The 27975-nt window shown below is 40.3% G+C and overlaps 2 long non-coding RNA genes across 3 annotated transcripts; one reads left to right on the forward strand and one right to left on the reverse strand.

Annotated features, from left to right (window-relative positions):
• Window positions 1-2162: 2162 nt before the first annotated feature.
• Window positions 2163-10148, reverse strand: LOC310678720. 2 transcript variants are annotated; one of them, XR_014511888.1, is made up of 5 exons: window positions 9317-10148; window positions 9009-9238; window positions 8715-8805; window positions 8315-8400; window positions 2163-2301 (listed from the first exon to the last, which is right to left on the reverse strand). It is a non-coding gene; the product is annotated as an uncharacterized lncRNA (long non-coding RNA). The 2 variants fall into 2 exon arrangements; XR_014511889.1 differs by lacking the exon at window positions 9009-9238 and having other exon boundaries at window positions 9317-10146.
• A 512-nt stretch (window positions 10149-10660) lies between these two features.
• LOC310678728 lies at window positions 10661-27497 on the forward strand. The gene is made up of 3 exons (XR_014511901.1): window positions 10661-10764; window positions 11575-11616; window positions 27286-27497. It is a non-coding gene; the product is annotated as an uncharacterized lncRNA (long non-coding RNA).
• The last annotated feature ends 478 nt before the right edge of the window (window positions 27498-27975 follow it).

Raw genomic sequence — 27975 nt, forward strand, 5'->3', positions numbered from 1 at the left:
GGCTGAACAGGAAGCATAAAGGACCATAAAGTCTGGAAACTGGTTAACCTCAAAGAATAGTATCTTGAATAAAGTCTCTATTAAACATTTCTTTTCATTAGAAAATGTTAAGTTTTCAACCCCCCCCCCCCAAAAAAAATATTCCATTATTATTGTTGTTGTTGTTTCTATATCTCCCTTCAGCTGAAGTTCACATATTGGGCTACAGCCTATAGCACTTACATGGGACTATGCCCAATTGAAGCGTATATCCATGCAAAATCTTTATGAAACATTTCTGAATTTGCAGGGATCTGTCAGTCAAACTCAGGGCACTGGAAATATGAACACTATAAGTCCAATCCTATATACATCACAAATAAGAAAAATAAAATGGCACTCATTCTGATCTCTCCTCCCCACAGCACACACACAAAATTTTGTTTCACCCCCTCTCAAATTACATTTCAAGGTAGGCAAAACAGTTGCAAAATTTATTTGTTTTTCTTTTCAAAATGGCCCCGAAGCAAATGATTTTGTTGAACTTAACAATTTTAATGAAAAGTTCTTTCCAGAATTGCTTTTTGCCCTTGGTCGAAATAGATACTCACAAAAATGTTTATTTTACTTGGAGGGGGAAAGAAAGGAAGAGCATGGTGAGGATCGTTGTTGAGAGATGTTCAACAAACCAACTCAAATGGGGTGTCAGTTTGGTGAGGTTTGTTGTTGCTTGCACTGCTTTTAAACAATATATTATTTCTAGCTGGATATGAATCAAAACCCATTCCCTGTGCACTTTACAGAACAGCAGGCTCTCGAGGCTTCTCTGTATTTGGACATCTTGATTCAGAGACATATTCCTGTATTCAATTTTTAATGAGTTCAAAATCAACTATATATGAGGGCAGCAAACTTCTCCTTGGTGCATTTATCAGTGGTCATTCTGAAGTTAAGGCAGAAACTGAGGTGAGAGGCTATTTTGTCTAACAGTCAAAACATCATCATCATCACCATCATCATCATCATCAACATTTTTTATTTGTATGCCGCCTTTCCATAGTTAAAACAATGCTCAAGGCGGCTTATAGCATGACAAGATTTACTTAAATGCCAACATAACAAAGGTCATAAACCATAAATAAATAAAGCACATCAAAAGGTACCCAACCAAATGGAAAACAATTTCCACATAAATCATAAAATTAAAACTAAAAAATACAACATTAATATCAATAACAATTTAAAATGATATAGATAAAAAATATTTTTTTAAAAAAGCATCCATCTCTATTGAGCAGCAGCAGCAGCAGTCCTTTATGGAGCCTTCCAGCCCCCGCCCCAAGCCAGGTAAAGAGAGGCAGGGCAGGGCCCTTCGGGCTCCCAGCAGGTCAGTCCTGGGCAGCAGCAGTCCTTTATGGGGAAGAGCTATAGTGCAGTGGTAGAAAAGGCTCCAGGTTTAATCTCTGGCATCTCCAAGCAGGGCTGAGAAAGTCTCTTCTCCAAAACTCTGGAGAAGAATTGTCGCCTAGTATAGAGTGGACAACACTCAGATAGATAGACTAATGGTTCAACTCAGTGTAAGGCCACTTTCAATAAATTTGAGAATGTACGGGACTACATTTTGTTATTATACTGTTTTTAAATTTACTTGGAAACCCACCCAACCCTAACCTTCCACAGAATCACACTCCAAGTATGAGCTATAGCAGATGGGTATGTGGGAAGTCTGGCATACCTGGGACTATGCTCCATCAACCAATGGGATGTGAATGTGGTAGAAGCTGGGTGTGGCAGCAATTGGCCGTCTGAATTTTCCCCAGCCTCTCTATGATCATATAAGAACGTAGGCAGACAAAGAGGAAGCAAGGCTGCAGGAACGCTGCAAGAAAACACTGACAGTCTAGATGCTACATGGAGCCAGAACAGGAAGCACCCTTTCCTGCGGCTTAAACTAGCAAAACTGGAGGCAATTCTGGGCAAATGTCACCTGGTAGTATTCCAGGAACTGAGAGGAGACAGGAGATTTGCTGTGGGTTAGAAGAAATATCAGCAGGAGTCCTTTAAGAACCAAGTTGCACTATTTAAAGCCAGCTAAAACTGTTAGGTAATGAAAAGATGGGGTAGGTGCAGGGGTTTTTTCAGTCAGAACTCAACAGAACTCAGTTCCGGCACCTCTCAGGTGGGCACCATTGCCATTATAAGAGAACAAGAGTGAGTTCTCGCACCTCTTTTTCTAGAAAAATAGAACTGGGTAGATGTCTGTGATGGGCTGGGCTTCCTGACTCTGCACAAATATCAGGAAGAAGTCATGTCTTCTGTTCCCTGGATTGAAAGAGAGTGGGGGAGAGACACAAATGTTCAAAAAGAATTTGAGTGGAGTATGTTTTAAGGTTCAGAACAGATTATTCTCTAATGGGCATTTGTTAGAACTCTCAGTGCCTCACAGCAGCAACAAACAACAACCCACAACTTACATGATCCTATCCCCAATGAAAATGTTTTGATGGTGCCAGCTTTCACGTGGCTGCATGCAGCATATTTGCTAATGTCTGTCACGCACGTAGGTGACAGGAGGGAAGGTTTTATAATGAGAATCTTCACAATGACCAAACACAATGGGTTACATCATTTACATACACGATCAATGACTGCATGACTGCTGGCTTTCTGTGTGAATTCCTATTGTTAGCAGTACTTAACTGAAATTAAGCTGTCATGCTCTTTAACATAAAATGTCATCCAGAATGAAAAGAAATGTAGTGACTCCCTTATACTGTTGGTCTGTGCAGATAGAAACATAGGCCTGGACATACTGTACAGCATCTTTCTGATCACCTCACCTCCAGTTGTTTTGTTCAGAAAGAATGTATGTTGGAAGCAAGAATTTCCCCAATGTATGCATGAATGTTTATTAGTACATTGCAGACGTAATAATGAACACATTGGTGTCAAGGGGACGTAACTGGTATAATGTTCTTTGTGGCATATTCCTTGCCATTACAGAACAAGGGAAACTCCTGCTTTCATGGAGCCCCTTGGTGCAAAGATGTCAGGACTGCAGCAGAAATTCAACTGTTGACTTGAGTGGACCACTCTATCCAAGGTATCCACATCAGCCACTAACCCAGAAAAGGTCAGGTGACAGCTCCTGATCCTTATCCATCAGAAGCAGGTGGTATGGTGGGACAGAGGCTCTTACCTGACCTGATATCCCAGCATGTGAGTTGCTGCTGCATATCCAAAGGGGAGGGGGAGAGAGACAGTGGTACAATCAGTGTGGTGCAAACACACTGGCTGCGGCAATCCAGCACTCCTGCTGGTATATTTGCACTGCACCACCTTCCCACTGTCTTGCAGCAGTGACTCCACTGCTGGGAGGTCAGGTAAGTACTTCTGCCCAAACACAACAACCACTCCTGTTGTGCATGTTTCCATATCATGCTTGGTTCCTTGGCTGAAAAACTAGGAGGGAGCAATTCTTGAAGGCAGACCACTTGCATGTTGCCCTGATCTGCCATCAAGTGCATATAGAAGTGAAATCTGTCAGATCGACATTCAAAGGCTCTAGCTATGATTCACAGCAGTTCCTGATGGGATGGCATACAAAAGGAAACTGTAAGTTCAGCTCCTGTGGGGGAAGTGTTTTTAAGTAGCAGCAGTATGATAAACTTGACTTTAAGCTTTGGTGGAAAACTTATCATACTGCTACGTATTTTATTTTCTATGCAGACTTAACTTCCTGATTCTATTTATTGTTTCTCTCCCAACTGTTTCTTTCAAGTCTATTTCTTTTAGGCATATTTCTTTGTTGTGCTTGTGCCTTTTGTTCTCCATACTGTTCTTTTATTCTGTGATCTGCCAAGCTCTGCACAATTAGAACAGCTAAGTCAACATTGCCAGCCTACTTGAATTCACTTGGCACTGTAACTAGCATTTAAGATTTGCGTGGCCTATACACTCTTCATCTCTTTTATTGGAGAAGGTCATTGTAAAGTCATTTATGTATTCCTGAATAGTTTATTGATCTCCTAATTATTCTGTGTTTGTGGTTCCCTCTGATGTGTCTCCCTCTCTGTTATTTTGTTATATTATTCTAAACATTCAATAAACAAATTTCGATTTATAAAAGGCAGCTTAGACAAGAGGGTAGAAATACCCTGAAAGTTCAAAGGAGGAACCGAATGTTTAACTTCTACTGAACTTAGAGGGTGGGAATAAAAACACAAGGCAAAGGGGAAGCTAAAGCATATCATGCCTATCCCAAAGAAATAAATAGTGATATTATGGCCTTTTCCTCCAGCATTGTGGTCACGTTAGCCTTGGTTATTTCATAGCAGTTCCAGAAATGGACGTTAATAATTCTCAGAGTAGTCTGCCCAGAAAAATATGAAATCAGCAAAATGATTTGCACATTTTTGGAACAATAAATATCGACCTCAATTATACAAAAGAAATTTCATAATATTTCTCCTCCCCAAACAATTCCAAAGCATAGCCCATCCCAGCATCTGGGAAAGGGTTCAATGACCAGAGCTAGTGCCAAAAGGAGGAGTGGGCTTTACTTAAACCCATATTTTACATTCTGCTATTAACATAGCATGCCTGCTATCCATGTCCCAGAAGAAAGGCACATATTTTTGCATGCATAAAATCCCAAAGGCATCCCCAGCAGTTAAAGGGTTTTGGATAATGGAGAAATGCTTGGCTGAAAGGGCCTACAGACACCATCGTCCCAAGAAACCCATCAAACGTATGCTTACTTCTAGGTTCACATCATGATAGCCAAAGGGAGAGGGGAGGGCACAAGGGAAATTGCTCATATACACGAAGCAACGGCATTCTCAGCATCACCTTCGAAAATTGTGATCACGAACTGCCAGCCAAGCCCCGGAGCAATTCTGCATTTGGCTGGCTGCATGGAATTATAACATCAAAACTCTAGTAATCTGCTTCTGGGTGGGCTAAGCTAGATGGACAAGTGGTCTGACTCAGAATAAGAGTGTAACTACATGCTAGGCGAAGCATGGCTGATGCCAAGAGCAGCAGCCTGATGTCTGACTCTTCCCTTTTGTCTCTGAAATGTAAGGATGGGGGGAAAATTCAATTCAGCTCATATTTAAAAGTGATCCTACCTAATATGCAGTTTACAAAACAATATGCAAACCAAAGCACAGCCATTCTTCTGAATTTGCACTTTTCTGAATTTTGCAATGCAGATTTCCCACCAACTAATGTGTATAAAACATGCATTTTGGTGAAAATAACATACAAAAATGCATTATATTAGGCAGAAATGCTTTGCCAAATGTGTATATAATGAGAAATTGCATACAAACATTTGGGTATTTGGTGAAATTAGTACTAAATTTTTCACAATAAGTTTGTTTGTTTTGTTTTACCTATAAGCAATGCACAAGGGCAGAAACAGACCAGTTCATCCAACGTGACTCGTCATTGCCCAGAGATGACTTGGGTTTATATTCATCTTTTATATTACATTTATACCAGCATTGCTGCTGCCACTACTCCTGAAACTGTAACTGCTGCTTCTAATCACTGCATATTTGACACTGAACTTGTTGGTCAGTACAGTAAAGGTAGTTGTTTGCTGAGAAGAGAAAAGAAACTATAACCATAGTCCTCCTTGTTGCATTTCATTTTAGGGTGCTGAAAGAGACGTCAAACTTTTCAGCATGTGTTTGGAAATATATTTTCAAAAAGCAGTAGTTCAGCTGAACATAAATATTATTGTTTCAATCCTAATTTAAAACACAGGTCATTACTATATAAATAATAAAGCCATCAAAATATGTTTTGCTTTTATGAGGAGAAATCACATTAGGAAAGGCATTTCTAACACTCACTCTCCAAAAAGCAATTTTTGACAAGTATTGCCTGTGTGTGCATATGCTTACACACACACAAACCAACACAATACAATTCTATTATATAAGAAAGCAAGAGCTCCCAGCCCTGACACTTTTATAACACCATACTGAAAAATACAGCTTTCCCAAGCAAAGAAATCGGAGAAGGCCTGTATTTTTTGTTATCTTGTATTTACATTAACTAGAATCGCCATTTTTACTAGCTGTGAGATCACTGACTAGAAACCCAGAGGGTGTTAGCTCCATATTTGTTGTATTGTATAGTGCTACGTGACGTTCTTTTTCCATGGGAAGCACATAGATTTCATGCGCTGTGCCGGAGGTTACAAGACCCTTGCCGTGGTCCCTATGGAGTATCACATACACCATGGTGCATTATCAAACAAAGCTGTTTTGTTTTTCTAATGAGCTCATTGAGCAAGGATGACTACCATGTGCAGATACAGAAATGGAAACAGCGTTTGCAGCTTCTTAATGATTTCTCTTTTCATTTGCTGTAGCTTTGCACTGTAACTATTCATATACCTATGTTTCTCATCTGACGGTTAATTTCTGTCTGTTATCCTGACACAAGGAGTGTCAGGTTGCATTACCATATGTGGAAACACTCAAGTGCAAGGCTGATATGTATTTATGTATTTATATTAGCAGATAATAGCAATTATTCTATTCATGAAGACCTGTGTATGATGGTGATTGTGATAGTTGCATTGGGATTTCTATATCTTCTTGCCGCTATACAAATTGTGAGCTTAATTTTTTATTTTATTTTTATTTACAGGCACAGTTTGACATGCAGGGGTGAGTGACACAAACACACTTGCACCATAAAGTTATATTTTATGGGATATCCCAGTGGTATGGCAGACCTGGCTGCTCATCTGACTGATTTTCAGTGTAGGATTGACCTCTTAATGTATCAAAAACATCACAATTAGCCAGCTCAGAAAATAATACTAGGTAAGATCATGCCCCTTTACTTTAGATAGTAGATAAGAATGCCTAGAGAACACTGGCTGGCATCAGGATATACAGGATCAGTATGGGTCTCTATAGATACAATGTATCACCTATTAAATACTTTCTGCTTTACCTGGCAGTAACCTCCTCTCCGCTGCAATAGATATTCCTGATTGCCTCCATTTTAGTACCTTCTGCTGTGATTCTTATTGGTTGTTGGGAGCACCATCCTTTCTGTAACTGCTGGTGCTGCTTCATTTGCACCACCCAAAAGTGGTTTATGTACACCAGCCTACCTTTCCCAGATGTCCTAATATGGATGTGGGTGGTGCTGAGGTACAAACCACTGAGCCTCTTGGGCTTGTCGATCAGAAGGTCAATGGTTCAAATCCCTGTGACAGGGGGAGCTCCCATTGCTCTGTCCCAGTTCCTGCCAACCTAGCAGTTCGAAAGCACACCAGTGCAAGTAGATAAATAGGTACCATTGTGGCGGGAAAGTAAACAGAGTTTCTGTGGGTTCCGGTTTCCATCATGGTGTTCTGTTGCACCAGAAGTGGTTTAGTCATGCTGGCCACATGACCCAGGAAGCTGTCTGTGGACAAACGCTGGCTCCCTTGGCCTGAAAACAAGATGAGCGCTGCAACCCGATAGCTGTCTTTGACTGGATTTAACCACCCAGGGGTCCTTTACTTTTACCTTTATCTAATATGCACCTCTTTATCCTGACCTCTTGAAATTTTCTGATTATACCAAAAAAAAATTGTATATTGGGTTGAAAATAATCCTAAATGAACTAACAGAATACTTTCATCTTCCCCAGATGAAGTATATAAAATATTTTCATTCTAAATCTATTTATTAAAAAGCTAAAATATTGTTTAGGCTGTTGGTTGTGACAGTATCAGGGAGTTGCCTTTTGGACACCAGATTCCCTCCTTACGCCTTTCTAAGCTGCAATCAAAGCTATGTCAATTGATTCCCAAGATGCTTGCTAGTCAAAAGTACAGATGATCCAAGTCGGTTTTCTGCTGCCAAAATTTTAGCCACAGTTCCAGTCACCGTTTCTGCTCATTAGGCCGATGGGAATTGTTTAGATCATTTTCATTCTCTGCGAAGATGTGGTGCCAAGTGTTTACTATTACATATGCAAAATAATTTTCCAGAATCACATTACAAATGGGAAACGCTCAGATGACTCACAAAGACTGAAACAAATGAATAAGAAATAAATAAACAGTCCCAACTGCATGGGTTATCAGTTTTATGCACAGGATGAATAAGCCATGCACATTTCCACTGATCTGGAATTACAATAACCACTTTTCTCTTGGGGGGGGGGTGGCAGCTGAAATACTGCATTAAGATGTGCTTTGTTCGCTTTTCAGAATAGCAGGGAATGGTCTTGACTGAACTGAGTTTTATTGAGTATGCAAACAATTCTAGAAATCTTAATAGTGCTGTTGGGCTACACTCCCATACCTACTTACCAGGGCCGGATTTAGGTTTGATGAGTGTCAGGGAAGAGCCAGAACGTGCTGCTTCGTCAGTAGCAGGGGAGGGTTCGGAGCAGAAACTCTCAGAAGAGGAAGACAGGGAAATGACGCATGAAGCAGAACAGGGGGAGGAGAGTAGTCAGGCGGAGCAGGGGGTCACAGATGGTGAAGAGTCTTATAACCCACCATAGCCAGGAGAAGGAAGTTCAGACTCAGAAAGGGGGGGGGGCATTCACATCAGGACAGGCAAGGAGGGAAATGAAACGTAAAGATCAAAGATGTCTCGCGAGGTTTCCATGCCTACTTTGTTGGTTCTGGAAACGAAAGAAGCCACTCCCCGAATCTGACTCGACAGGTTGTTTAGCTTATACGTAAATCCGGCACTGCTACTTACTTGTGAGTATGGCTATAAGAAGGCAATGTTTTCCTTTCCACCCTGTAGTTGTCACATGCAGTATTGTTTCCATTTCAGTGCAGCTCATCTTCTGCAATTTTTTTTTTAAAATGGCATTATTCATCTTGTCTGTTGTGGCAAAGTTACAATGTGCATAATTAATTACATTATCATGTTGTCGTTACATTCCTCCACTCCATTCCTTTCAGTGCAAAGGAAATGCAATGCAAATGAGGAAGAAGCATTATCAATTACATATTATTTATTGACTGAAACATCAACAATCATGAATACCAATTATATTTGCTGGATTGATTTCTGGGTATGAGATGAATAAGTGAACACTGGCATTTTTTGCTCCCATTTCCATTTCCATTGGAATTATCTGGCATTTCTTCTTAGGATATGAGATGAATAAGTGAACACTGGCATTTTTTGCTCCCATTTCCATTGGAATTATCTGGCATTTCTTCTTGGGAAGAGATGTTGTTCTTAGGAACAGCTATTGTGAGCCACCATGAGATCTATGGATGAAGAGCAGTATACAAATTTAAGAAGAAGAAGAAGAAGAAGTTAGGCCCATTGAACTTAATGAGACTTACTTCTGGGTAGACAGGTACAGGATTGAACTATTTATTGTCTTTTCCAAACTTTCTTTTCCAAGCAGAATAAATGAATTTGGGCGAAAGTAAACAGCATCCATCTCAGGAAATGAACTGAACTGCAAGAGATAAGAGCTCTGATCCAGACTAAGCTAGTCACACTTTAAATCACAGGGACAAATTCACCACAACTAAGTCTGGATATCAGTCAAAAAGGAAAAGGCAACCAAAACTTCAGAGTAAGTATCAGTATTAATATTACTGAACATATGTAGAAAACAATTGCTGGTAATTTAACTCTGCATTCTGAACGTGCTGAAGATGTCACTATTAAAGCTATAGAAGGCGAATTCTGTTGAAAAACCCAAATCAGCCTTTGTTGTAAAAAGCAGCAGAAAATTGCTGACAAAACCTAATGGAGGCATCAGAATAATCTCATTAAAGTGGAACGCACTTATTCAAAACATACAAAGAAGGTTCACAGCAGCTCTCAATCTGTTTGGGGAATGGCAGGGGAAAGAATGCATTTGACCTCATCTCCTTTTTGAGTCGAATTTTCTCCATTAACTCTATATTAAGCTCTGACATTCTAATATCCTTCACAAATACACCTGTGTGTACACACACACACACACACACACACACACACCACTTTAATACATCACCCACACAAAACATCAAGTAAAGAGACTTCAAATCTTAAATGTAGATAACTAAAGATAACAGGATCCTCTCCCTCTTTCCTTATGTTCCTGACAGGAATGTATTTTTTATGTTGGCCGTGAGGGATATACAGTGGTACCTCGGGTTACATACGCTTCAGGTTACACACTCCACTAAGCCAGAAATAGTGCTTCAGGTTAAGAACAGAAATCGGACTCCGGCGGCGCGGCAGCGGCAGGAGGCCCCATTAGCTAAAGCGGTGCTTCAGGTTAAGAACAGTTTCAGGTTAAGAACGGACCTCCGGAACGAATTAAGTACTTAACCCGAGGTACCACTGTAAATTTTATAATTCAATGAAGATAAATATTTATATTCCTATCTGCCAGAAGCCAGGCAGTGGCTGGTGGAGAGGGAGGCCTGAAATCAGAGTAGGGGGTTCTCTTCACAAGGCTCCCCATTGCAGGAGTGGAAACCTCCACTGCTTTGTTGCTGCTAAGGCTGACATGCTTGTTTTCCTTCCTGTTGAGACCTGGGACTCATGGCAATATCTGGAATCAGAGCTGGGAATAGGATTTCTCTAGTCTAGAGTCTCAGCATTAATCTGAAGTGAGGTAGTGTTTGAGTGACTACCATGTGGCAGTTGGAAGCTTGAGCGTAACTGGCAGGAAACACTGTTAACCATATAAGAACAGAATGCCAGGCTGCCCAATAATCCCAGAGGCTGATGTTAGAAATGTCTGATTCCTTCTGGACCTGAAAAGAGGAACAGAAAACTACAAACACAGGTAGCGTGGACCTAGACGGACCTGGTTCAAGCCTCAGATTCCCTGTCACAATTAACGTACTCCCTTATTCTCCACCCCAGCTGGCAGGGTTGATTGGGGCAGAAGTTGCACGTAAACTGTGCCTGTTTCACATACGTGGAAGCATGTTTCCAAGTGCTGCTTAGGCACTCTCACTGAGTGAAAAATATATGCATGTTAATGGCAAATCATAAAGGTTAAGTGAATCTCTGGCCTAGCTTGGTACAGTTAGTAGCAGAGTAAGGAAAGGTGGGTATAAACGGGAATCAGGTGAAGATGTGTCTAACTCTTCATGGGTTGGGTTAACATGGAAGCAAAAAGTGCAAAGACCAGAAGGTCATCAGTTTAAAATCTGTTATATACTTTCCCATCACTAAAGCGAAATAATCATTAAAAAAACAAACCAAGACTGAGAATTTGCTTATACTGTATTTATTGACTGTGCAAAATTGCACAATGTAATAGGCTTCACCAATGCCAAAGCAATTTGTTAGTTGTTTTTAAAATAAATAAAAAAATATGTTTTGTAATTAGGAAGAAAAGATTGCCACCAGGATAGTTTTCATGAAACCTGGCTGAGATGTGTGGTGACTTAGCCAGAATTGATTCTTCAATCTAAGTATTAAGTAATAAGCAATTTTCTGTTGGCATATAATTCAGTATGCTAGCATATGAAAATGAATGACAATACAATTCCTGGGCTTGAGGGTTCCTCGTTGTTAGAAGCGACAGATATGGCTATGTTGTACGATGCATTTTCAAATCATTTGTGATCTTTTTCATCCTTTGAAGGATCCCTGTCATTCTGTTTAATAGCAAAGACATTGAAAAAAGGTAAGGGCAATTGCTGATAGTTAGCTGTGTGCATGCTTCAAATCTTCTGAAACTTTTAGATATGTAGTGTGGTTATATTTATAATTTTCACTATATTGTAACTCTTGTATTGCATTAATAACATACTATGATGCCTGTGGTCTGTGCCCAAACATGTGATGAAGGCTAACTCTCCCCACAACCCAACACACACACACAGATCTATCCACAGGAGAGTCATCTGACTCAGAGAATAAAGTGTATGTCAATTTTGATGGGCACCATTACAGCTCAGAAGTTGCAAGCTTCCCGAGAGGTCACCAGCAGAGGAACTGAAGGCATCACTCAAGAGAAATACTATCTTTCTGAAAGATTTCAAAGCACAGAACCTTTACAGCTGTCACATTGTTTTGGTGTTCCCTTCCAGTAAGCATATCTTTACCAACAATGTGTGCCCATCAATCTGGGTACAATGAACTTGTTTTCATCAGTCTGTAACTTTCAAGTTCCAAGATGGATCCTTTGTTATGTTCAGGTTGTTTTACCCAAACGAAAATATTTGTATCTAAAAGAGGCTCCTCTGCTAGGGAATGTGGGATAATGTGCTTTTGATCACTGAAGAAGTGGTCTTATTTTGCAATGCAATTATCTACATGAAAATACTAGTGATGATGAAAACAAGTGATTAAAGTGATTTAAATATTCAGTTCTTATTAATTCACAGGTGTGAATTTGACTGCAAAATGTAAATAATATTTTCCAAATTTGGAACAAGTTCTACAAGGAGATTTATTATGATCCGTGTTTATCAGTTTCCTCATGAGTTTTCAAATCTGTCACAATCACACTTTGCAGTGGTAAAACAAAAGTTACGGACATGCAACATATTTACCAATGGAATTGGTTTTTTCCTGAATCCTTTTAATTGTACAGTGTTATTGTTGATTGGCTCTCAATGAGCAAAACACATCAGTGCTGGTTTGCTGATCACCTATACTGATGTATAACTGATGTACAGTGGTACCTTGGGTTACAGACATTTCAGGTTACAAACACTTCAGGTTATAGACTCCGCTAACCCAGAAATAGTACCTCAGGTTAAGAACTTTGCTTCAGGATGAGAATGGAAATCGTGCTCTGGTGGCGCGGCAGCAGGAGGAGGCCCCATTAGCTAAAGTGGTACCTCAGGTTCAGAACAGTTTCAGGTTAAGAACAGACCTCCAGAACAAATTAAGTTCTTAACCTGAGGTACCACTGTATTTAGAAAACTGAAATAATCTCTGCCTTTGTAAGCACTCATTGAGTTGCCTCTACAGCAAAGACATTGATGCATTTATGTGAACTTCTGTTGGTAAAAATCTTGAAGTGTTTCAGCCTTATGCAGGTCTTAATTAAGAAGAATTCTTCACTGACACTGAAAAACTCTCATTTGTAATTTGGCAAACAGCTTGTGTTCTTCCAGGTTGGCCACTTTGAGAACAAATTCTGGACTAGATGGGTCATTAGCCTGATCCAGCAGGATCTTCTTATGTTCTTGGTACATTGTCTACACGATGGTTCCCAAGTGTTACTGTCAAGTTGTATTTTGTTTGCCAGGGGGGAAAAAAGTTGACTAAACCCAATAGCTCTGAGGTCTCAACCCCATTTTCCAAGATAAGATTGCAATTGCAAAATCTGACTTTGGTTTTATAAACATACATGGTTTGGATCCAGGTTAACTTAGTCACATGTTGGCCCCACTGGAATCAGTGAGATAAGTTAGTCATGATTCCCTTTACTGAACCAGATCATTGGGTCCATCTAGCCTGCTAGCTCTTTGAATTCTCAGGTAACTTTTATGTTGATGGCATTACTGGAGAAGCTAGACTGAACAAGGTTTATTTTATTGTTTGATAAAAGTTACCATTTTATTATTTGATAATATTAACTTAATGCAGTATCTTTACAGCATCTTTACAGTAATGATGGATTTATATGAAAACAATTTTTTGTTATGTGTATTTAATTTTAAAACAAATACAGTCATACCTTGGAAGTCAAACAGAATCCGTTCCGGAAGTCCGTTCGACTTGCAAAACATTTGAAAACCAAAGCATGGCTTCTGATTGGCTTCTGAATCGGAAGCCACGCAAGCCCTGTCAGACGTTTGGCTTCCAAACGAACATTCAAAAACTAGAACGGTTACTTCCGGGTTTTGCTCATTCGGGAGCCAAAACGTTCGAGAACTAGGCTGTTCAACTTACAAAGTACGACTGTACTTTTCTCTTTTTTTAAAGGAATTATTAAAACCTGTCTGCATAGGCTTTTATTAGAGTCATTTGCAAATATGGCTATCCTACTTTTCACTCCTCCTGTATATCATTTACGAAAAAGTTAAGTATCACTGGACCTAATATAAATCCTTAGGGGACCCCACTTATTACTTCCTTCCATTGCAATAATTTCCACTTGTTTCTATTTTCCACTTCCTGATCTGTCAACAGTTACTAATGCATAAGAGGAGTGATGATCTTATCTCACGACTGAACTTCTCTCTGAGCAACAGCCAAACCTGATAGTTGATTAAAAAGAAAATTAGTCCAGTAATTCATATTGATAATATTTACAATGCTTCTGTTGATGTGATGTAGGTCTATAACCAGGAAGAGAAAATTATTTCCCACTAGCCATCCCTAGCCTAGGAAAACTTCCTGTATCCCTAAGTTTGGTAAAAATGTTACTGTGATAAAATGCAAACTAGTCAAAATGGAAAATAGGAACTTTGCAAAATGAAGTTGGTTTGGAAGATTCACGCTGAGTTAAAGTAGATTTGCATTTCCAATTTATTATTTCTATTGCAGTTTTGGAAAGGCGCATGTTTATTTTGAGCTTGACATCTTTGCTCTGCAGGCCCTTCAATTTCCAGAATACTGCATATTTTCTGCAGAATGGTAGCAAGTCTTTCTATAGATTGCTCTAAATTAATTTGACTTTGTTCAGCATTATCTTACAATTGCAGTGACCCTAAGGTGAACTTCCCAGTGTTAATTCACATGCCCATAGTGAGACTCAATGTTTCTAAGACCAGAAAAGATTATGCTAAACTCATGCTAATTATAATTTTCTAATATATTCTGAAAATCACACAGTTACCAAGTAACAAAAGGTCATTTCCAATAAACGATACCTTTTGAAGTAACTGATATATTAAATTGTTTGGGGTTTTTTATATATACTCTAGCTGGATCTTGAAAAGTAGAAATGGGATCTTTGCCAAGGAAGTGATCTTTGACACTCATAAGCAGCATATTGTACACAAAATTGTTGTTGGCATCCGTCTGTCTCGGGAGAAAATGGAGGAGTGTGCCTTTGGGGGTGAAGTCAAACTGTTGGAAGGTTACAAAAGCACCTGCTATGGCCGCAGAGACCAAATAGAGAAGAGACATGTTTCGTTGTAGCTGAGACAGATAAAGATGTCCAGTTGTGCTGCAGCAGATAGACCATGGTGCTCCCTCTCTCAGTGTTCCTCCCAGCAGTCATTATTCCTCTTAGGCACCAGCAAGGGATCAGAAACAAACAGTTGTACTTAAAAACATCAGTCTATGGCCAATGTATTTTAAGAAGAATTTGGTAACCTCTCTCATAACCTTAAAAGTCACATGTCTAGTTCATGGGTAGACAACCTAAGGCCTGGGGGCCAGATCCCGCCCAAACGCCTTCTCAATCCGGCCCACGGATGATCTGGGAATCAGTATGTTTTTACATGAATAGGATATGTCCTTTTATTAAAATGCATCCCTGGGTTATTTGTGGGGCCTGCCGGGTGTTTTTACATGAGTAGAATGTGTCCTTTTATTTAAAATGCATCCCTGGGTTATTTGTGGGGCATAGGAATTTGTTCATTTTTTCCCTTCAAAATATAGTCCAGCCCACCACACAGTCTGAGGGACAGTAGACTGGCTGAAAAAGGTTACTGACCCCTGGTCTGTGGGGTTTTTTTTTTAAGTCCCAAATAGGTGAGCATGCAGGATATGGGAGGAATGAGGTCCTATTGGTTGCTTGCAGTGCTAATGGAACATGCATTTCTTTGGTGCTCCCCACCCTAGTCTCTCCAGAAGTTAAATATCAGAGAGTGGAAGAGCAGATGCTTCATTTCTAATATCAACATACAGTATGACCATGAACACTAAAATACCATGCGGTGTATTTGTGGGAAATTGGGTTCGACTAGCCTATCTTTATCTGAAAGAAGAACAGACAATCTTGGCTTTTAGAATGACAGAAGGCACTATATTACAGTCTGAGTAAGATCTAATTTATATCTTTTAATTGCTGCTATATCTGTACTGTCCCTGTTATACCAAACTGCAAATTTAAATGTATCCCTATTGTGTTTCATGACTTCCCTGCTTTTGTATGTGAGCTGGAACTGGTCTGTGACAGAAATAATAAATTCATTCATATATTACTGTCTATATTACAGAGTAAATAGCATACAGAAGGAAGGTGTGGACTTCTCAATAAAGTTCAATGGGAAAAAGTGGTGTCAGCAGTCATCCTTGGTATGAGAATTAGGGCATCACAGGTCTATTCCTCTTTTTTATCTATCAAGTGCTTGAAGGCATGGACTCCTTGGTGGTTTATGCAGATTCATAGAGACTACAGGATACCATACCCTTCCACAGGGGACACAGATGCTGAGTGCCAACAAAATTGTATCCAAAATGGGACAAGCGAGAAAAAAATAGCAAGGCATCAGCATGTTCATGCAAATCCTGAGGTCCACAGATGCAGATCCGCCCCCTGAAAATACTAAGGGGGCATCCCTACCCCAATAAAAAAAAAACCTAATAAGGCCAAAACATGTGAAGTAGCCATGGTATGTGGTCAGCTGGAAAAGGTCTATGGGGATGAAGAGAAAGAAGAGCAAGGTACAATACCCTGCTTAGAGGGAATGGGTAATTGAGAGCCAGTGTGGTGTAGTGGTTAAGAGCGGTAGTCACGTAATCTGGGTAACCGGGTTCGCGTCTCCGCTCCTCCACATGCAGCTGCTGGGTGACCTTGGGCCAGTCACAGTCTCTCAGCCCCACTCACCTCACAGAGTGTTTGTTGTGGGGGAGGAAGGGAAAGGAGAATGTTAGCCGCTTTGAGACTCCTTAAAGGGAGTGAAAGGCGGGATATCAAATCCAAACTCTTCTTCTTCATCATCATCAACAGGAAAGATACACAGCAACATTAGGTTGCAGGGCACACGTGTGTGTGTGTGTGTGTGTGTGTGTGTTTCTTATTTTCTACTTCTGTTTCTCATATTTTTCATCTTGCACTGTTCTCATCAAGTTCAAAGTTAACACAAAATCGCATGGAAGAAAGAGTAGCTCTGTTATCTAAGAATGTGTAATGCAGCATACCTTTCACATTAGCATCTCAAATCCCCAGATTGCACATGTAATGTAAGAACATTTTAAATAGTCTCAGTGGATCTCTCTCCTGTTTGGAATTTGAGCCACAACCCCTCAGCATGGTGCCAATAATCCTTGTTCAGGTGCTAGCCCCTAGTGTACAAAGTGATGTATTAACTAATAATCTCTGTCACCCAGAAAACAAAATCCATTCATCATATACAACCTTTTTCACCCACCTACCCATCCTTGCCAATAAACACACAAAGAATAATAACAAAAAGGAACAAGAGCTATCTTGTGCTGCCTCCATCACATAGCAAAACATATTATAAATCAAAATATGGCCACACAGGACTCTCAGAGCAAAATGAATATGGGGCAGAATAGTTTCTTCATTTAACATGAAATGTATGCCTTGTACAGTCAGGTCTGTATGTGAACAAAGGTTGACTCTATACATTGCATTCAGGCGTCAGTCCTACATACACACGGCCTGGAAGTAAGCCCCATTTAACTCAGTGATTCTCACTTCGAAGTAGACTTGGGCAGAATACACTGTTAGCTTCCAAGATGATAGAACTTGTGAATATAGACAACCAATCATTTTTTTGCTGCAAAACATAGGCCTTGTTCATTCAGCCTCAAATCTTGACATGGATAACAGGTTCTAGCTTAGATTTCTCTCATGTATTAGTGTTCTATAAGCAAGGGCAATTTCCCCCGTAATCAAGAGCAATCACTTCTCAGAGCGATCGGCTATAAAATTGCCAGAGTTTACATGTAGAGGTGCCAGCGAAGTTCTCCTGAGTCGGGTTCAGGGAATAACTTTGAGGGGCTTGTAAAAGCTTGTCTCAGTTGTGAGGTGAGCTTTTCACAATAGCTCAGAAACACATGGTTCGCATAAATGGATGGTTCCAAATGGATTTCCAGGCACCTCTGGTTTTGGGGAGGGCCAGAGTTCAGTTGTAGAGTGCATGCTTGGTATGCAAAACACCTCAGTTTGGTTTCTGTAATCTCCAGGTAGGGCTGGGGAAGGCTCCTCTCAGAAACCTTGGAGAGCTGTTTCAAGTTAGTAAAGACCAGGGGTGGTTAACCTGTGGTCTTCCAGATGTTATTGGGCTGCAGGCCCCACTGGCCCCAGCCTTCATGGCCAATGGTGGTGGTGGGGTGATAGGATTTGTAGTCCAAGAACATCTGGAGGGCCACACGTTAGGCACCTCTGGGATAGACAATACCGAACTACAGTAGATGGCTCAGTTGTCTGATTAGCACCCGAGTACCCAAATCATTCTCTGACAAATTAATACTAAGAAAAGAGTTGATAGGGACTGAAGGGTTCCAAGCATCAAACTGGGTCAGTAAATGATACAAGTTATTTCCTATTTTTTTCTTAGGTTTTTGTTTGTTTTGTTTTTCTTCGAGAAATGCAGCCATGGCATATCGTGCATGTCATTTGTTTTGATTTTTTTTTTAGCATGAATAAACCGCAGTAGCATAGTATATTGAGCATATTACAGGTTGTTCCCAGATATTCCAGAGTGTTTGGCTATAAACAAGGGAACTGATTATGATGAAAATAGAATAACCCAGTGCTCAAGGATAGGAGCCAATGTGGACTCATTGTCGCAGCAGCTCACGTGTTATTTCTAAACTGTGGTATTAATTGTTATTTGTAGGGTAGAAGTTGTGTTTGTATGTCAATGCTGGATTTAATGATGAGGGGATGAAAAAGTGATCAAGGGTTCAAAAGGATCTGAAAGATTCAGAAAATGTGTGCCTCAACACATGCAAACATCTGGAATGCATACAGGAGAGAATGGCAATGAGACTTTACCAGTAAAATGTAACCAAACCGTTTAGCTGCCCTGCTCCATATTTCAGACACTTTCATTTTACAATACACAAGAAACCTAGCACTCCCTGTTAGATGATTTACTATTCTAGACAGCTTATATGGAAGAAAAGCAATTGAACATATCTGGCCACACCAACCCCCATGCCAATAGCAAGGTTTTAAAGTAAAATTCAGCACAGCTGTGCATATACCTGCCATGTCTTCTTCATGCGTTGTTTTCAGAAAGAACAGCTTTGACCACGTTGACTTACGAAATGATAAATACATCGTTCACCATGGACAATTTAATGTGATTCAAAAAGTTACCCATTAAACAGCATCATTAACTTTTTCACCTAATATTTAGAGTCAGCTGGGTGAGTTACCAGTAATTACATTTGGAGGACAGGTTCAAAAATAAATGTGTCAGGCTAGCATAGACAAAACAGACACCACGTAGCAGTCATTTTGTGAACTATGGCTTTCAGGAGGGTTTTGTTGTTGTTGTTGTTGTTGCAAGGATTAGCATGTTCAGCATAGCACTCTGTGTGACAAAAATGCTTGGAAAGAGCCATATGACAATATTCACAATTATGTAGATCACATTAAACTTTTGACAATGCTTCCTGGCACCGCTTGTTTATTTTGTTTTATTTTTTAGGTTTATTTCAATTTTTGTTCAGATTTTTTTTATTATTATTATTTGTAAGCCACCTTCATCTTGCTTTTATCCTGGGATATAGCTGTCTAAAGGAGATAAATTAAATTCCACAAAGTCAGTGACATAGCAACTCATTCAAATATGACAAAGAAACCCATGTTCTTATTACATATTATCATGACTTCCCAGTATACATGAAGGAGCGCCTCCACCCCATGGTTCAGCCTGGACACTGAGGTCCAGCTCCGAGGGCCTTCTGCTGGTTCCCTCACTGCGAGAAGTGAGGTTACAGGAAACCAGGCAGAAGGCCTTCTCAGTGGTGGCGCCCGCCCTGTGGAATCCCCTCCCATCAGATGTCAAGGAAATAAACACCTATCTGACTTTTAGAAGACATCTGAAGGCAGTCCTGTTTAGGGAAGTTTTTGATGTTTAATGTTTTATCGTGTTTTTAATATTCTGTTGGGAGCCGCCTAACAGTGGCATTATTAGTATTAGTATTAGCATGTCGGTATAAATATTCTGAGGGTGCCTCTTAGCAATAAAAGAAATAAAAATAGGGGCCAGGTGATGAAGATGTGATGTGGAGGGGCAGACCAGCTAGTGCATCCTCATTCTGCCTTCATCAGGTGAGGCTTTGAACACTATACAAAAAGAATGCTATACAAAAAGAGAGGACAAAGAGGCAGCTTCTGGACCTCTGTCATATTTTCAGGCTCCAATCATATGCCCACCTACGTATATGGGATTAAGCCCCGCTGACTGGGTCTTACGTACAAGCAGATGTGTCTAGAATTGCACTGTCAATCTCCAAACTATATTTTGTTGCATGTGAACTGAACAGTATAGGGCTTTCAGAAAATGCTGCTAAACGTTTCCCCCTTACCGAAGAAGAAGAAGAAGAAGAAGAAGAAGAGGAGGAGGAGGAGAGTGGGGTGCTTTTAAAACTAGAAAAGACAATGTGAATTCACAGTATTGTTTAAGTAGGTCCCTCCCCCCCACATTGTCCTTATGATTGGATATGGTTAGGCTTGCATAGTCTGCAGGGGCTGGCATCTATGGGAAGAATGAAAATATGGTAACCACAAGGTTCATTAAGTCTTTGATGATTTACTAGCAGAGACTTATGGCAAACGTGATGCACAAATTCAATGCAAGTACAGTGCTCTTTTGATAAAATAAAAATTACTAAAATAAACTGGCGGGGTTCTGACAAAGAACTGAATATATTCTGCAGAAATCAAATATAGACTTTGCCTGATTTATGCATGAACGTTATGAACTAATAAATGAAATGCATTATTATGTTTTACTTTTTTGTGCAAGTCAAAATTTTAGATCATAGTATTTTAATTTTTTTTAGGAATATATATGTGCTCATGAGCCATAATTATAATCTTTTGGATAACCTGCCTCTACCAGAACAATGGTAGGGTGTTTCTATATCAGATGCAGATCGACAATTGTGCACTTATCCCCCATCTCACACCACAAATATACTTAGCCCTGCTAGTGAAATGCTTACATCCTGCAATTATATACTGAATGCAAATAAATTTTAACAATTACACTCCTTTTGACTGAATGGTCCCCAATGAGACAATAGTATTGTGTTTTCACATATATACAGTTTCAAATCTGCTTTATTTCATACTCCAGCTTCTATTCCAATCACATATTTATGTATCCTGCAGTTTAAATAATTGTTAAAGTTGTCCTTTTTTGCATACTTCTATTTCAGCTTTTCTTTAAAGCAGTTAAAAAAAAAGCAGAAGTCAGAAAAACAAAAGTTGCATCAATTGTATGGGAACCTGAGATATATTCAGAAGCCCACCCTCCTCCAAATCACCTTGATGCTTGTAGTTATTGCATAGTAGGGCTAAAGTTTAAAATGGGATTAGACAAATTAACGGGCAGAAGGTCTTTCAAAGGCTATTAAATGTGATAAGTAAATGCAGCCTCCATCCATGCTCAAGGTAATGTGCCATTTGAGTCTAGATATTAGAACAAATAATTGAGAAGGACAGTTGCCTTCTCTTACTTTGGGTCTCCTTAATCAACCACTGCCTACCTGGTGAAAGACCCCATGTTTGATGACCACAGTGTGTCACCACCAGACCACCAAGCTCTCATTTTCTTTTTCATTTATTTATAAATATGTTTAGATATATGCAGTATCCCTGACACATGTCCACTTTCTGTGGTTACCTAAGGCTCAAAAGGGAAGCAAGGATTGTGCAGTCGTAAATCAGAACCAAGGAGAGAGCTTACAGAACCTTGGACAGCTCTTTGAAGCTAAGGCAAGAGAAGCTGGTTCACAGAGAGCTGGAGCCGAATTAAACCTTATGTAGGCTGACTGGGATGCGGGTGGCGCTGTGGGTTAAACCACTGAGCCTAGGACTTGCAGATCAGAAGGTTGGCGGTTCGAATCCCAGTGGCGGGGTGAGCTCCAGCTGCTCGGTCCCTGCTGCTGCCAACCTAGCAGTTCGAAAGCACGTCAAAGTGCAAGTAGATAAATAGGTACCGCTCCAGTGGGAAGGTAAACGGCATTTCCGTGCGCTGCTCTGGTTCGCCAGAAGTGGCTTAGACATGCTGGCCACATGACCCGGAAGCTGTACGCTGGCTCCCTCGGCCAATAAAGCGAGATGAGCGTTGCAACCCCAGAGTCGGTCATGACTGGACCTAATGGTCAGGGGTCCCTTTACCTTTACCTTAGGCTGACTAGACCTGAAGTGGAGGAGTTTCCACTTTCTGAAGGAGATGTTTGCTTAAAGGGTCTTCACATTATTTTGTAAAGTTTGTCTTCTGTGAAGCTGAGGGACAGACGTACTGTAGGGGACCATCCTCTGGGTCAGAGGCTGTGCCCTCTGGCTGAGAAGTCCCTAAATAAGGGATAGTTATCTCCCCTTAACTTCATCTGATACTCATTTCTGATCTTCTTTAGTCCTGGTTTGTTCTGTGTTTGTTTCTTCTGGTTTACCCTCTGATAACCTTTGTTGCTCCTTGGACTGGACTCCCAGTTCCCATCTGCAGGCACACTCCAAACTGCTATCCTGATAAAATGGCAGCTGTCATATATTATCATCTACTATGCCCTTTCCAATTACCTTTTTCCACTTTACATGCTAGTGGCAGAATGTAGTGCACATCAGGTGATTGTGCCATCTTTTGACACATCAAGGTTGAATCTGTTGTGGTTCCGATTTCTGAAGACCCTACAAAACCCATTCCAGCAGTGCATTGCTAGCTGAAATGATAGTACTTCACTCGTTCACAGCTATCAGCCTCCCATTTGGCATGAGCTTCTCCTGCTCATTTTCTTTCTTGTTTCTTCTTTGGCCGACAAAGCTCAGCTTGTAATCCTGTCAGCAATCACTGAATGATTGGCAAAACATTCTTCACCAAAGCCAACTCCCTGGTTCACCCTTCAGTTATTTCACATTTTAGCTCATCATTGGTTAGGAAAGCATTTTTACACTGCCGGGATCTGGACTCTATTCATGCACTTTGCTTCCAGCATCAAGCTGGATAGGCCGATAATTCCAAAGCTGAGGCCCTGCTCGCCAGCGCTATAAATTTTATCACGCTGCAGCAAAATGCTATGATGCATGTCAAGCTCTTTTAACTTTACTCTGCAAAACTAACAGTTGAAATCCTGGCAAAGCTTCCACTGTTTGGCATTTGGTTTAAGTTCATCCTGGGTATCAAGATCTACTTAACAGACAGAGACCACTGCTGGGTCTAGAGCACAGAGACATCCTTCTTCAGGGAATTAAGCTAAATAGCTGTGAGACTGAAACCCAGACAACCATTTGTTCAGGTGGTGGCTGTTTCTCTCGAGCCAATGGGCAGAACCTTCTCTTCACCATGGCTTGTAAGAGCACATTACAGACAGATACAGATGAAAGGAAAGTGTGACATCTGCTCAGTCCTAGGGAAAAAACAGCTGTGGCAGGAGAATGTAGAGCGGGGAAGCAATTGGAAAGCCTTGCTTAATCCTGTTTCTGTCCCAGACTACCATATTCTTAATTCTCTCTCTCTCTCTCTCTCTCTCTCTCTCTCTCTCTCTCTCTCTCTCTCCCTCTCTCTCTCCCTCTCCCTCTCCCCCCCCCCACACCCCACAACAGCACCCTTTCCCACATGAGATTACATATTTATATTTGCAAAAAAGTATGCTTTTGAAAACATGCAGGTGGGAAAAAGTGGCAGGGGGTTCACACAGATTATATGAAAAGAGGTTTGCACCCTATCATCTGTGATTGATTCTCTGCTCAAAATCCCCTCCTAACATCCCCCACCTAGAAAAACAGATATTGCTCTTAGAGAAAGCACAATTTTCATTGCAGACCTGTTCATGTGTTCGTTGGGTCTGCCACCGTTTTTGCTCCAGTAGTCATATTCAGAGTTTTGAGAAAATTCCAGTAACACCTGTCATAAAATGGCTGCCACAGGAGCGTGTAGCGGAAGCCAGAGCTTAGCAGGAAGAGCAAACAGTCTCGTATGTGTTGTGGCTTTTGCAGGGAATAGTTACTAAGATATTTTTTGGGTGCCATAGGAACTATGTTGGTGCCCATGCTCACCACACCAGTGATTCCATGTCTAAGCTATAGGTAGGCCCTAATACAGGGTGTGGGAGGACCATCAAGCAATAGTAGCTGATTGCAAAACAAATAAGAAAGTGGTGTAGCCAATGCAGGATAAGTGAACAGAAGCAGGGCCAGCCAGCCTATGAGGTGGGCTGAATCAGGTGCCTCAGGAAGTGGAATCCTTGGGGGGCGGTGCACCCATGGGTGCCCCACCTGTCCCTGTCACCACTGGGCTCTAGCAAGAGAACTCTAGGAAGCATTCCATGAGATCTCACTGGAATCCACCATGTGACCTTAGTAGGCAAGGCTTCGGTGGGGCAAGGGGTCTGAGCAGAAGTGTCAGTATCAGGGAAATTATCTATACCAGAAATATCATGCAAGGCAGATAGTCAGGAAGTGTGCTAAAGAGAGAGTGTCAAGGAAGGAAGACTGTGAGCGGTAATAGGGTGGGGAGAGAGTTCATTATTGGTATCCCCTGTTTAAGAGTGTAAACAATCCAAAACACCCCCCCTCACCTTGAATCTAATTGGATTAAAAGTTTTCTGTGCAAGTGAGGCATAATAGCGGCAGCTGTTGCCATTTATAATATCATGAGGCTAGCTACCAGTCTCTCCTCCCCCCACCCCCAGCGCTGACTACCTGCAAACAGCGGAAAGACAATAGCCATTCATCATTTCAAAACGAGACATTTTGGAGTGGTCTAGTAAGTAGTACACCGAGTTTTTGACTGCTCGGTTCTGCTTCTATACAGAGGGGAATTCCTCACTATGTTTTTCACCAGATCATATTGATTGCCGAGTGTAGCAGATTTTCAACTGTCCAATAAATATTTTCCTTGCTTTTCCTTTCTTTTGTTTTTTACACAGGTAACTTAATGCAATGAACTTCTTCTTCTTCTTCGTCTTCTTCTTCTTCTTCTTCTTCTTCTTCTTCTTCTTCTTCTTCTTCTTCTTCTTCTTCCATATTGGACTGGTTTTGTAAGCCTTCAAAGACAGCTTCCTAAAATACCTTGGTTAACTCATAAGTAATGTCGAACCAAAACTCCTCCCTAGGAAACCTGCTCAAAATTGGAAGGGGGAGAGGAAAGGAAAGGGGGAGAGGTAGCAATTTGAGGGAATGGGAGTGGAACAACAAAATCTGTCACTTATGGTGGTGACCAAAACCAGGCTGCAGAATCAGATCCTTATGAAGAGTGAGGATTCATCAAGTGGCAGTCTATAGGAAACACTATTTTACACTATTGTATTCCTGGAAGGTTATTTTTAAAGTGTAAAAGTGTTATTGTAATAGCTACTCAGTCTCTGGAGTATCCAGGTTGGTACTATATGTCTAGCTATGCTTATCTGGGCTAAGCAAAATATATAGGGCAAGGGAGTGCTGCCATTGATTGTCACTTATGCTTGATTAACCTTTAACCATTATCTATCTCACATGAATGGAATCCTTTTTATGTCACTCGCTAATACCAGTGGAACTATTTTGCTCAAAATTTGACTGATGTAGCTGCCAGCTTCCTTAAATGAAAGGATTATACTGCTTAATCTTCCTTTTAAGATAATTTGTGGCAGATAGTTATGAAAGTAATGGGTCTTAAAAGTATTTCTGAAGAGGCCTAGGCTACTGTTTTAGGCATCCTTTCCCTACCTTGAACAAAGTATTTACACGAGCGGAACTGAAAACACCACAGAATATGAAAGGAAGTTCTGATTTGTGTGTACACAGAAGAGCTAAATACTAGAATTTAATTATGCAGGTGGTGTTTCATTGTTTAAGCTCTTTTATATTTTGCTCTTAATGCTGTCTGATAGATCAAAGCTTTCTTTAAAAAAAAAAAAAAGAGTTGCAGGGCTGTCTACAATTTATCTTTCAGCAAACGTCTGACCTTGTATTTCATTAGCAAAAAGCACCAAGAAGTCTTTTGCTGTCTTGTCCAGATACATTAGTGAATCTTATGCTTATCCACAGGCTAGCAAACATTCATTCATTTGTAAATGAGCAAATAACTAGTGTGTATCATGCTCTTCAGTAGAAATATAATATAAAATATATATACTAAAAACAGTTCAAAGAATAAAACACAATCAAAATGAAGTTGCAAAAGGAGAAGTTATAGTTCTCAGCAAACTAAAACTAAAGTGGTGGAGAGAATATCTCAACTTCCATGGGACCATTTCTCTTATGCCCCGAAAGGGAGATATATTAATTGGATTTCAGCAGGTGCATTCTAAAAATTATTGGCGGGGGGGGGGGACTCGCCTTATTCTGGCATGTGAGTGAGGTGATAATGAGTCTTTCAAGTTTGTGTGTGCCAAATTATCATAGAGAATTAGCAAAGTACTGAAAAGGAGGCTGGATACCTCTTTTATTTTCTTCAGAGGAGTTCCTGCTTTAACATTAGCAGTTCAGATTATAACACTACTTTTCAAGATCTGATGGCTGGTTTTTTGTTGTCGTTGTTCAATGCATTAAGGTTGGGTTTGTTTGTTTTTAGAAGACTTGCTCTATTGATACAGGGTAGACCAGAATCCCTTAGCTGTCATCCACAATCAATTGCCAACTTAATGGGACAAGCACTCTTTCTCTGATACACTTTTTTTCAGTTTCCAGGGAACCCTTCCTTCTGGTCAAGACTTGAGGATACCCCCAACAACATGATACATTAATCTCTTCTAATGTCTTCCTGCTTCCTGGGGCCAACTTCCTGCTGCTGTAACTCAAGCCACTGGAGTTTTCCTCTTTTTGTGATCTCTTGGAGCTTTTGCATTCAGTGACTTCCTCTCTTCCATTTCTCTGTGTACTATTCTTTACTGTGCTGGCTGATCATCAGACCACACATTGACCACATTGTGGACAACTGCCCTTTATATAATACCATTTTGTACAAGACCCTCTGACCAGTGACTTTTAATTACTTATCTCTCTGCACATCCATTTCTATGGAGAAAACTGGCCTATCAAATCCTGAGCTTTTGAAGCCTCCTGCCAAGTATAAAAGCTGGCAAGCTTTTAAGTGTTAACCACTGGGGCCTGTAGCAGCTTTCTTTGTAACTGTAGGAGCCGAAGGCAGGATGTATAAGAAATAACAGTCGGAATTCAGCTAGCGCTGACCTTTTCATCATTTATTCTTACCCAGGTGTAAACACAACAGTATTATTATACTCATAAACATTCTTATTTTTTTCTATTTATAGAGCATCTTAAAACTATCAGACCTTTTCTGATTCTCCACAGAATACGTGGAGGACAACTTCTGAAAGAATCTCATGGGCTGCAAGACATAATGATTGGTCTCATCACTTATCACAGCTGGCTACTCCCAGAAAGAATCACCAATCTGAGGAATGGAAAAAGGAAAAGGAAAAGGAAAAAAAAAAACTTGACAAAAAGCAGTGGTCAATCAGGTCACAAATAGGCAGAAACAGCATGAATAAAAGGTGATCTGTGGAAATAGTTTAGCCGCCCTGACAGAACTATTGCAGCTTAATGAGAGAAACAAATTATTATTTAGTTCACAGAGAAGGTTATTTTGTTGTATCATTTTTTTAAAAAAGTGAATTGTCCTTTGATAGTTGCACATCACAAACCTTCCCTGGTCCCTCACTTAAAATGGCTCCTTTAAATTCTTTTCAACCGGTATTCTTTAAAGTATGAAATCTCCTACTTTTGCAGTAAAAACAAAATGAGAAAGCAGAGCAAGACAGAGCAACAAGAATGCAGAATACTTAAAAGGGCAGCTTCCCAAAGGCTTTGAAAAGTTGAAAAAGTCTGCCTAAGCCATAGCCAGGTTTGTTTGCATTTGCTAATATTATATGCACTTTCATGAAGTTTAACAGCGGGAAATGCTTCTTGTTTTTAATAGATGACACACCTGTATTCCAGACTGCCAAGAAAAAAGGACATTCCATTCTGAAAGTTATTTTT

The sequence above is a fragment of the Podarcis tiliguerta genome (genome assembly GCF_965153285.1).
Source record: "Podarcis tiliguerta genome assembly, chromosome: 5".
Classification (NCBI taxonomy): domain Eukaryota; kingdom Metazoa; phylum Chordata; class Lepidosauria; order Squamata; family Lacertidae; genus Podarcis; species Podarcis tiliguerta.